This window comes from Ixodes scapularis, unplaced genomic scaffold (assembly GCF_016920785.2).
Source record: "Ixodes scapularis isolate PalLabHiFi unplaced genomic scaffold, ASM1692078v2 PGA_scaffold0__279_contigs__length_252992795, whole genome shotgun sequence".
NCBI classification, from domain to species: domain Eukaryota; kingdom Metazoa; phylum Arthropoda; class Arachnida; order Ixodida; family Ixodidae; genus Ixodes; species Ixodes scapularis.
Window position 1 is genome coordinate 115,102,431 of NW_024609835.1, and position 9,051 is coordinate 115,111,481.

General features: G+C 47.1%; 1 pseudogene; it reads left to right on the top strand.

Annotated features, from left to right (window-relative positions):
- The first annotated feature begins 1,822 nt into the window (after nucleotides 1-1,822).
- On the top strand, nucleotides 1,823-4,129 carry LOC120848091 (annotated as a pseudogene).
- The last annotated feature ends 4,922 nt before the right edge of the window (nucleotides 4,130-9,051 follow it).

Here is a 9,051-nt window from a genome sequence, read left to right on the forward strand (position 1 = left end):
CGTTGAGTTCGCAGATAATTCTGTTGGCGCACATGATAGCCTGGTATTTGAGGGCGCGCACTCTCTTGTGACCAGGGAAGTAAATCTTTGATTCAGAGACGGTCGGCAGATGGGTCTTGCTATGCCGTTCCAACTGGTGTTACCCTCCCTATTACCTGAACCGCAAGCCACAATGAAGTGTCGTTTCAGCGCAAATGTTTTGCGTTTTAATAATTTTTCACTGTTACGAAGTTCGTTCGTTGTCCACAGTGGCGCTGCATGCAAAAAAGGCGAGCGTGCGGCAATGCGTCGTCAAAAACCCTATTCTATAAGCACGCTGCGTGAGGTGTCGTTACGTTGGGTACCCCAAAGCGTTGGGTTCCCCAAGCGTTGGGGCCCCCTATTCTAAAACTCTCCATTGTCTGCAAATTGCATACGTGGGTTGATGAGACTTTTAGGGGCGAAGCTCCTTAGGGGCTAGCTATGTCCGTACGTCCGTCCGCTGCTCGTGAGCGCAACAGCGAGAGAAAGAAAAAAAAATGAAAAAAAAAGTCCGGCGTGCACCTGCTCGTGAGTTCAGCAGCGAGAGCAAAAAAAAAAAAAAAAAAAAAAAAAAAAAACAAAAAAAGAAATAAAAAGAGAAGAGGAAAACAAATAGGGGGCTCTTAGATGCCATCCCATCTGTCTTAAAAAAAGAAAAAGATTAAAACCACACATTCTTCTACTGCCATGAATGAAAACGGCGCCATCAGCACTACCTATGACCAAAATCAGTACCAATAAAAAGAATAAATAAAAGATTAGGGGGTTCTAAGTTGCCTACTTATCTGTCTTCTTAAAAAAAGAAAAAGAAGAAAACCACAAATTCTTCTACTGACATGAATGAAAACGGCACCATCAGCACTATACTTTGTTTCACCTTGTGTTGTACCACAGGAAAGGCTACAAGCGCGAGCTCCTTGCTCTATGGCACACCTCGGCGGCAGAAGCTCTCGCGCACCAAGGGCAGCTGCCGACGCTACGAGCTCGCGCTTCTAGCCTTTGCTGCGGTACCACATAAGGTGAAACGGAGTATACCTATGACCAAAATCAGTATCAAGAAAAAGAAAAAAAAAAGAGTAGGGGGTTCTGAGTTGCCATCCCATCTGTCTTCTTAAAAAAAGAAAAAGAAGAAAACCACACATTCTCCTACTGACATGAATGAAAACGGCACCATCAGCACTACCTATGACCAAAATCAGTATCATTAGCACCACCCAAGCTTCGCCCCAATTAACATCATTCACCGCGTGGAGATGCGGTGAATGATGTGAGCTCGTGGTATTCTCTGTCACGTTTTCTTCTTTCTGCTGCCTTTGACGCTCCCCAAGTGAGCGTGCCTAGTGACAGTTGAGAAAGAAGTCACCCTCGTGCCCGGCCCGGACGGCACGTGCGTTCCAGTCTGGTGCCTGTCTCATGCCTGCAGTGTCAAGCCTTCAGCTAGTCAAGCCAGCCACCACTAACTCGCTCTTAGCCCTATTACCTAACGTTTGTCTTTAATGTAAATACACTTTCCTTATTCCTTTTTAAGACTCGGCCCTCATATCTTACATCTGGCGCAGTCGACCTTGAACAGTGAAAGCCTACCAGAGCCCGACCGCCAGCCTTGCCTCGATTCGCCTGGTTCCACCTACGCCCCGTCATGAACACCTGCAATCGTTCTTGACAAGAAACCCGAAAGCTCTGGAACGACGTACTCATGCCCCTCGCGTCTTCGCAAAGCGTTAAGAACGCTCTTCATTTCTGCAATTTCTGGTGAGCGGAACGTCTCGTAGACGTTTGGTAAGCTTTGCCCGATACAGCCATGCCCGGCATCGTCTGGAATGAACTGGACGCAAGAACTATGTCGTTTCTAAACGTCAAGCTTATTAAAGAAGAGCTCGCTGCACGTGAGCTAGACACTTCCGGCACAAAAGAAGACCTCATCCAGCGACTCGCCGCGGACATCGAGGCGCGCCGGGAATCTTCGCCTAGCCTGGACCAAGCGTCGGTCTCTGCCGCTGGCTCTTTGGCACTAGACCCCATCATGCTACAAAACTTTGGTGTTTTGTTGCAGCAGCTGCCTCGTCCTTCCACGACAGTTACAACACTACCAGACCTGTCCGCGACCCTCCCACATTTTGAGGGCTCGCCAAAGCAAAACGTCAAAGAATGGCTTGAGGACGTTCAACGCGTCCAGCAACTTGCCTTATGGGATGACGCCACCACCCGGCTCATCGCAGCAAGCAAGTTGAAAGGCACAGCACGAAACTGGCCCCTCGCGTTTGGAAGCCAATACGACACGTGGCCAGCTTGGAGAGACGCCCTCAAAGAGACCTTCATCATAGAATGGACCCTGATCCATTGGCAGGAACGGGTCATGGACGTGACTCAAGGGATTGGCGAATCCCTTCATCAGTACGCCTTCGCCAAATTAAGGATCATCCAACGCTGCCCGGTAACCCTGAGCGATCTGCAGAAGATCGACTACCTACTCCAAGGCATGCGGGACCAACATATCGTCGCAGCATTGGCAGCCAACAGGCCAACAACCGTCCAAGCCTTTCTTGCGACATGCACGAGCCTGGATAGGTCGGCCCAACACGCCAAGGCAAGCCCTTCGACTACTCCAGCCCAATCAAATCACCAACATCATTCGTCTAGGTCGGCTGGATCCGAACGTTTTACCCACCCTACGCAGCGCTCTGGCTTGACATCACCGTCACCCCCAGCCTCACGTCAACGCATCGTAGACCTGCCCACCGACTTGCAAGAGGCCAAATACCAAGCCATCTCGTCGCAATATGGAGCCCCAGCGTTCCGTAGTGGCCAAGACTTGTCCCAAGCGGTCTGCTACGAATGCAGACACCTCGGACACCTTGCTTTGAAGTGTACAACATACACCGATGAGTCAGCACAGGCATCGTCGTCGGCAGCTAGGGTCATGCCTGCAAAGCCATTTCCACCAGCTCTTCATAGCATGCCAGCGACCCTTGAAGACTCTCAGCTGCAGTGTTCATTCTTTTTAGCCACCATCACTGGAATTGGAAACTATGATGCTTTACCAGACTCAGGTTCCAAGTTGACTCTCATAGCAAAGTCGCTTGCCCCAAAACGCATCCTACATCTCTGGACTGGGCCTCCACTGGAAGGTGTAGGAGGTACCACGGTACTCCCGGCGGGTGCAGCTTTGCTTAAGATCACCATTGGCCCAATCACGGCAGTCGTCGAGGCCGCGGTTTTGGAACACAACATCCTCCCCTTCATTATTGGTGAAGATTGGTTTCGAGCCGCACAGGCGCGTCTGATCTTTGAGCCTCCGCAGCCCGTCCGGCTCCAGCATACGGTCACAGGTTTGTCTATCATAGCAGAACAAACACTAGGACCACTGATGTCCAATGCCGTAACTCTCACCCAATCGAGCCTCAATTACCAAGTGCAGACATTGTCACAAGACTGCTTGCAAAGAGAGTCCTTGCCGTCGCCGGAGCAGCCATCCTGGCAAGCCTTCGCCCATGAGACTCCACGTGCGCCTTTAAGTAGCCCCAGTGCCGAGCCGCCAGCCAAGATAGCCGGTACTATGGCTATAGTCATTCGCCCTGATCTTCCGCCAGCCCTCCCCGAAGATCAGTTACCTTTCAGCCAAAATATTGTCATTTCCGACATTGTGACACAACAGAATGAAGTTTTCGCCCGGCACAAAGATGACTTAGGCCATTTCACAGGCATGCAGCATCGCACTGACCTGCTACCAAACGCCTTGCCCTACAGCCATAGCCCGTACCATACTGTTTCCGAGGACAGACATTTCGTGGAAAAACAGATAAACAAACTCCTGAACCGAGGTGTTATTCTTTGAGTGTCTGGCCCATGGACGTTTCCAGTGGTCCTAGTGTCTCGCGGAGACAAGAAATGTTTGTTTGTTAACTATGCACCACTGGATGAACGCATGATCACAGTGGCGTGCCCCCTGCCCCTTCTGGGTGCAATCATCCATAACATCGCCGGATTTGCGTACTTCGCTACCACGGACTTGAAAAGTGCATGCTGGCTAGTCAGCCTCCGCCCCCAGGACTATGAAAAGACAGCTTTCATCGTTGTGCTGTTGGATCGTTGTGTTGCTGGAGTTTGATGAGTTGGGGGGGGGGGGGGGGAGGGGGGACAACGTTTGCCTTGGCCGTTCTTATTCTTGTTGTAGTAACTGTGAATTTGGCTTAGCAAAAACTAAGGGACTCGGTTTTATAGATACGGTGGGGAATGAGTGTGTTCGTCTCTTTCCTTTTTTTCATTTGCGTATTTTTGAAGCCCTTGCATTTCAGCGTCAAATCATATGCTTTTATTTGAGGTTAGCTGTGAGTGAGGGACTATGCGCATCTAAGGTTAGGCTTTGTTTTGCATTTCTATTTATTATTCTATTTATTATTATACTTTTTATGTTAGATATAGCCTTGTGCTTTTAGTGGTACACTTTTGCGTAATTTTTAATATTAGCTGATAGCCATTGCTTTGTTTTAAGCAGGTTGTTTGTTCCTTTTGCTCTAACAAAAGAGACTTGGTCTTTTAAGGTGCAACCCCACCCTTGGTTGGTGTGATTCTGAACCAATAGATGGCGGTGGGATCGCCTTCCAGACCTGTACATCAATGCGAGAAATCGTGCGTGGTGGCGCTTCGATAGAGTGGGTTATTTTTCTATGTCCTGAATTTGACATCCGTGGTCCCTGGCTTGTTCTTCACTGCACCAGCTTATTTTGGAACGCGCACAGCTGCGCCAGTTCTTGTGCAAGGGGGCCAGTTGCCTACGCTCCGAGCTCACGTCACCAGCAAATGTGGGCAGAACAAAACGCGAAAATCGTCCTGAGCCAAATGGCGAGACACACGCATAACAAAACCACCGACTTTTGGAAAAATATAAAATTGCCCGTGCGACGTTATCGGAGATTTCAGAGGCCAATTGCACATATTTTAATGTGATCACATTTATATTGTCACGAATGAAGGTGACGAGAGGACAAACAGTGAACTGAAAAATAAAGGTTTTATCGGCGATTTTGTGTTAAACAAAAAAAGTATAGAAAGAGCGTCGAGGCAGCAGAAACCAGGCGGCGATTCGGCAGCGTAATAGAGAGCGAGAGCCAGACTGACTCAGCAATGTCGCGGGCAGCTGCTTATCTACAGGGCGTTACTATCTCGAAAGTTCGGCAAAGAAGGTTCGAGTGTCACATGCTCGGGGCGAGGATGAACTGGCACTTTCGAGAACAAGAAAGCAGCGCAAAAGTTAAGTGTAATGCAGGAATGAACGCGAATCTTCTAGAAGTCCGTGACCGATCGTTGCTTTCCCGGCTCTGCGGGCGGCAATAAGACGGACCGGCCCTTTTGTGGTGCATATGTTTGGTTCTTTGTGGATTTCCAGGAAAACGTGTTGACGTGATAGACATGGGTTTCCAAAATTCTGGCTTGAGGAATTAACTACCTAAAATATCAAAACAAATGAACTATCGGTCAGGTGTCTCATTTAGGTAGCTGGGTGTTTAGTTTGACCAAAACCACGAGGCTCGAAAACACAAAAATGACACTCAGGTTTAGATGCTGAGTTTGGTAAACCTAAAGTGCGGAGTCATAATAAAAAAAATTCCGAGGTTAATAATTCATTCACAGCAATAAATTATGGGAATTAATTTTAATACGAATCCAGTGATAAATGCAGGACTGGCCAGGCAAAGATTCTGGGTCTGTGGATAGCTTTTGCATAGAGTTTAAGCAATGTACAGTGAGTCACAAAAAAGTTACAGGATTTTTTTTTTACCGCAAGAATAAATTAGGCATCGCCGGACGCTCATTTTCGCCCAAAGGTAGCGCTAGAGGTCACAACCAGATGTCAAAGTTTGAGCACGATCCGATACCTTATTCAAAAGTTATAGGTGATTTTCTGAAAAGTTCAATGGGAAAATGACGGCCGACGTAGTTTTCGAATGCATGATTCTCTATGGCACCGGAAGCCGAAAACGGGCAAAAACGGGCTCCATTTTCTCATTAAAAATTTTCAGAAAACCACTTATAACTTTTGAATAAGGTGTCCGTTCGGAATAAAACTTTGGCATCTGGTTGTGACGTAGCACTACCTTTGGGCGGAAATTGAGCGTTAGGCAATGCGTAGTTTATTTTGCGGTAAAAAAACTGTAAATGTTTTTTGTGACATCTTGCACCAGTCTTAATTTGGTGATTTATGCGCGCAAGTAGTGATGTGCATAAATGAAAAAGATGCAAACGGGTAGAGTTTGACGTTGCATAAAATGCAGTGTAAGCACGCACATGATACGCTGATTAAGACTGAAACAACGCCACATTTTACACTAGCGTTGAGCGTATCGAAAGTTAAGCGTGTTTTAAAAGCTAAAGCTTCCACGCATATACTGCTCAGGCAGTAATGTTTGAATGTTCATAGTACTTTATTACCCTAAGATTTGGTGTAAATTGTCTCCTGATTGCTTACTAAAGAAAGAAGGAAACATTCTAACTCTGGGTTGATAGAAAAACTCCACCCGCTAACAGTTACCAATCATCTCGGTGCCGATTATGAGTATTTACTGCATGCTAACGGTCGTGTGCTTAGGACGAGTTCATCCCACGTGATTTCATACAATCGCAATTGTTTTTGACAAACAGCAATGTTTACTGAGGCCAGCGGTCACATGTGAAGCTTATAGAATATTTTGTATTGATTGTGGCACATGTGTCTAGTTACATAGGATTTTCTTACAATCCGCGAAAGAGAATGCTCCTGGGTTACCTTGGTATCTAATGCATGTATCACACAAAAAAGCACGAAATGGATCTCAGTGGGAAACGAAAACAATAATGATAAACAAGCGTCCGTGTAATCACGCGGAAACTGAGGGCATTGCACATATGCAGAAGGTAGCTTTGTTTCACTAAATACATTACCAGTAGAGTATTTGATTTTATCGTGCGAGCGAAGCGTAACATACAAGTGCGAGCATACTACCCTGAACTACACTTCCAGTGAACAAGCGCGCCATCCAATGCATCGAGCTTGCTTTTATAGCCTTTGGTGCGCGCAAACCTTTGAAAACACAATTATAATCAATTCTATTATTTTAATTTTTTTTCATTAAGTACGTTTATGTGTATGTTTTTTGTTTTCTTTTTGCGTTCACGTGCCATTTTCTTAGTTATATAATATTTTCCAGAAGTCCGACAACTATAGTCTGTTTCATAAGTAAGCACCGCATAATCAAAGATGTAGAAAAAAAAAAAACGCGAACACGCGAACACACATTAAAGTGCAATGTAACAGAGCATTCAGAATTAGTTGTTAGTTTTTTAGAGAGCAGGAGTTTCGTAGGGCGACATTGTTACCCGATGAAGATTATAAAAAGTGCTGTAGAACTGCTAGCTCGGTGTCTTTAACGTACGTTACGCAGTATATGTGGTACACGATCGCACGACGGTGTACGATGCATATAGGCGACTGGACCCAGGGTCCCTGCTAAGGCCCCTTGATAAAGGTGTTTCTTTACAAGTACCGCCAACCATTGTTGCGGAAACGCGAAAGACACGTGCCACGAGTGGGTGCTCCACCGCCAATCTCTTTCAGGGGCCAGTAATTTTAGTGCTGCGCCGTCATTTGCCTCCAAGGGCTGCTCGAGAGACGGGCCTCGTGTACTGGCACATTTGAGGTTACATGAAAGGCCAGCACAAACGGCATCGAGGGGATTTAGTCTCTACAGGTTCTGTAGCGTGAGCTAATTGCCCTGAACGGAGCTCGCGCTCAAGCATTTCTCCACGTGCTCTGGTCTGCGGTGCCACAACACACTCGGTTAACGTAGGGTGCCTCAACGTCCTTCTGTTTAGGGTGATGCCACCCTTTGTAGTACTCAATGCCGACAGCACGCGCTCACGGGGAAAATACAAAGAAATCGACGAAAACAAAATGTCGCCATAGCACAGTCAGTGCTACCAACGCGTGCAGGGACACGCTCTTTCACTCGCTTCTGAACAAAAAAGAAAAATAAACGTGTGGAACAAAATGGCCAGATGTCTTCGCCCTAAGCAAAGCGCACCATGAAGGCACCCTAGGTTAACAATCCCCCACCGCACTTGGTTTAGCTAAAGCCCCTTTATGTTTCAAAAGTAGCGCAAGCTTCGTCGATGCATGAGGCACGTGCAACGTGCAGCCCTTGGGAAGATCATGGCGGCACAGCGCAGCACTGAGCTAGATTTCAGACGCCATGAATTTCCCAGAAGTGGCGCGCGGCACGTGCCTCGAGCATTTCCACAACAATGAATGGCGCGACTTTTCCCAGGATGGAGGGGCTTTAGGTTTAGCTTGTGAGGTACACCAAATGAGCTACGCTTAGAGTGTCGCACTTGTCCTCCCGATATTGCTGTGGGCGCTGCCATCTTGTTCGTTAGTAACAAATAAACGCAACTGCCGATCGTCATGATTCAAAAGTGCGACTTCCTCAGCATTCGGTGTCAGGTAGCTCACGTAATATTGCTTTGCTTTTTCTCGAACTGTTTAAACATTTGTGGAGGACGTAAAAGCGTTTCCTGTGATTTCAGATAAAGCTTCAGAAAACTGACAACCATCATTTTAAGCACCAAGATGTGTGTGAAGCGTAGCTTATTTAGTGGCTCTAATTTAGCCCGATCGCCTAGGCACAGAAAGAGAACGAACAGCTTAACCTCGCGCTCTTGGTGATGCTTCAGTGGCTTCATCATCCCGTAGCGTTGGCTGCGCTCCGAACTAAGGTAAAGCAAAGCAAATTTTCAGATCTTAGTTTCTCACAAGCCAAACCAACAAAAATCACTTAACACGCCCTAATAAAAAAATATGCTTGTTTATTTTGACTAACTGGAGATCTTTTGACGTGCGACCGAAATCTCAGATTGGCCTCCGTCGGATGGACTTCTTCCAAAACCGACGCGCCCCATCGCGGCGAAGTACCAAGCAGCGCTCTGGGAACTAGTTGGCCACTCAGTTTCGGTTTCGACTGAGCAGTTCCATCTCATGCTATCACGCCGCGACCGAAC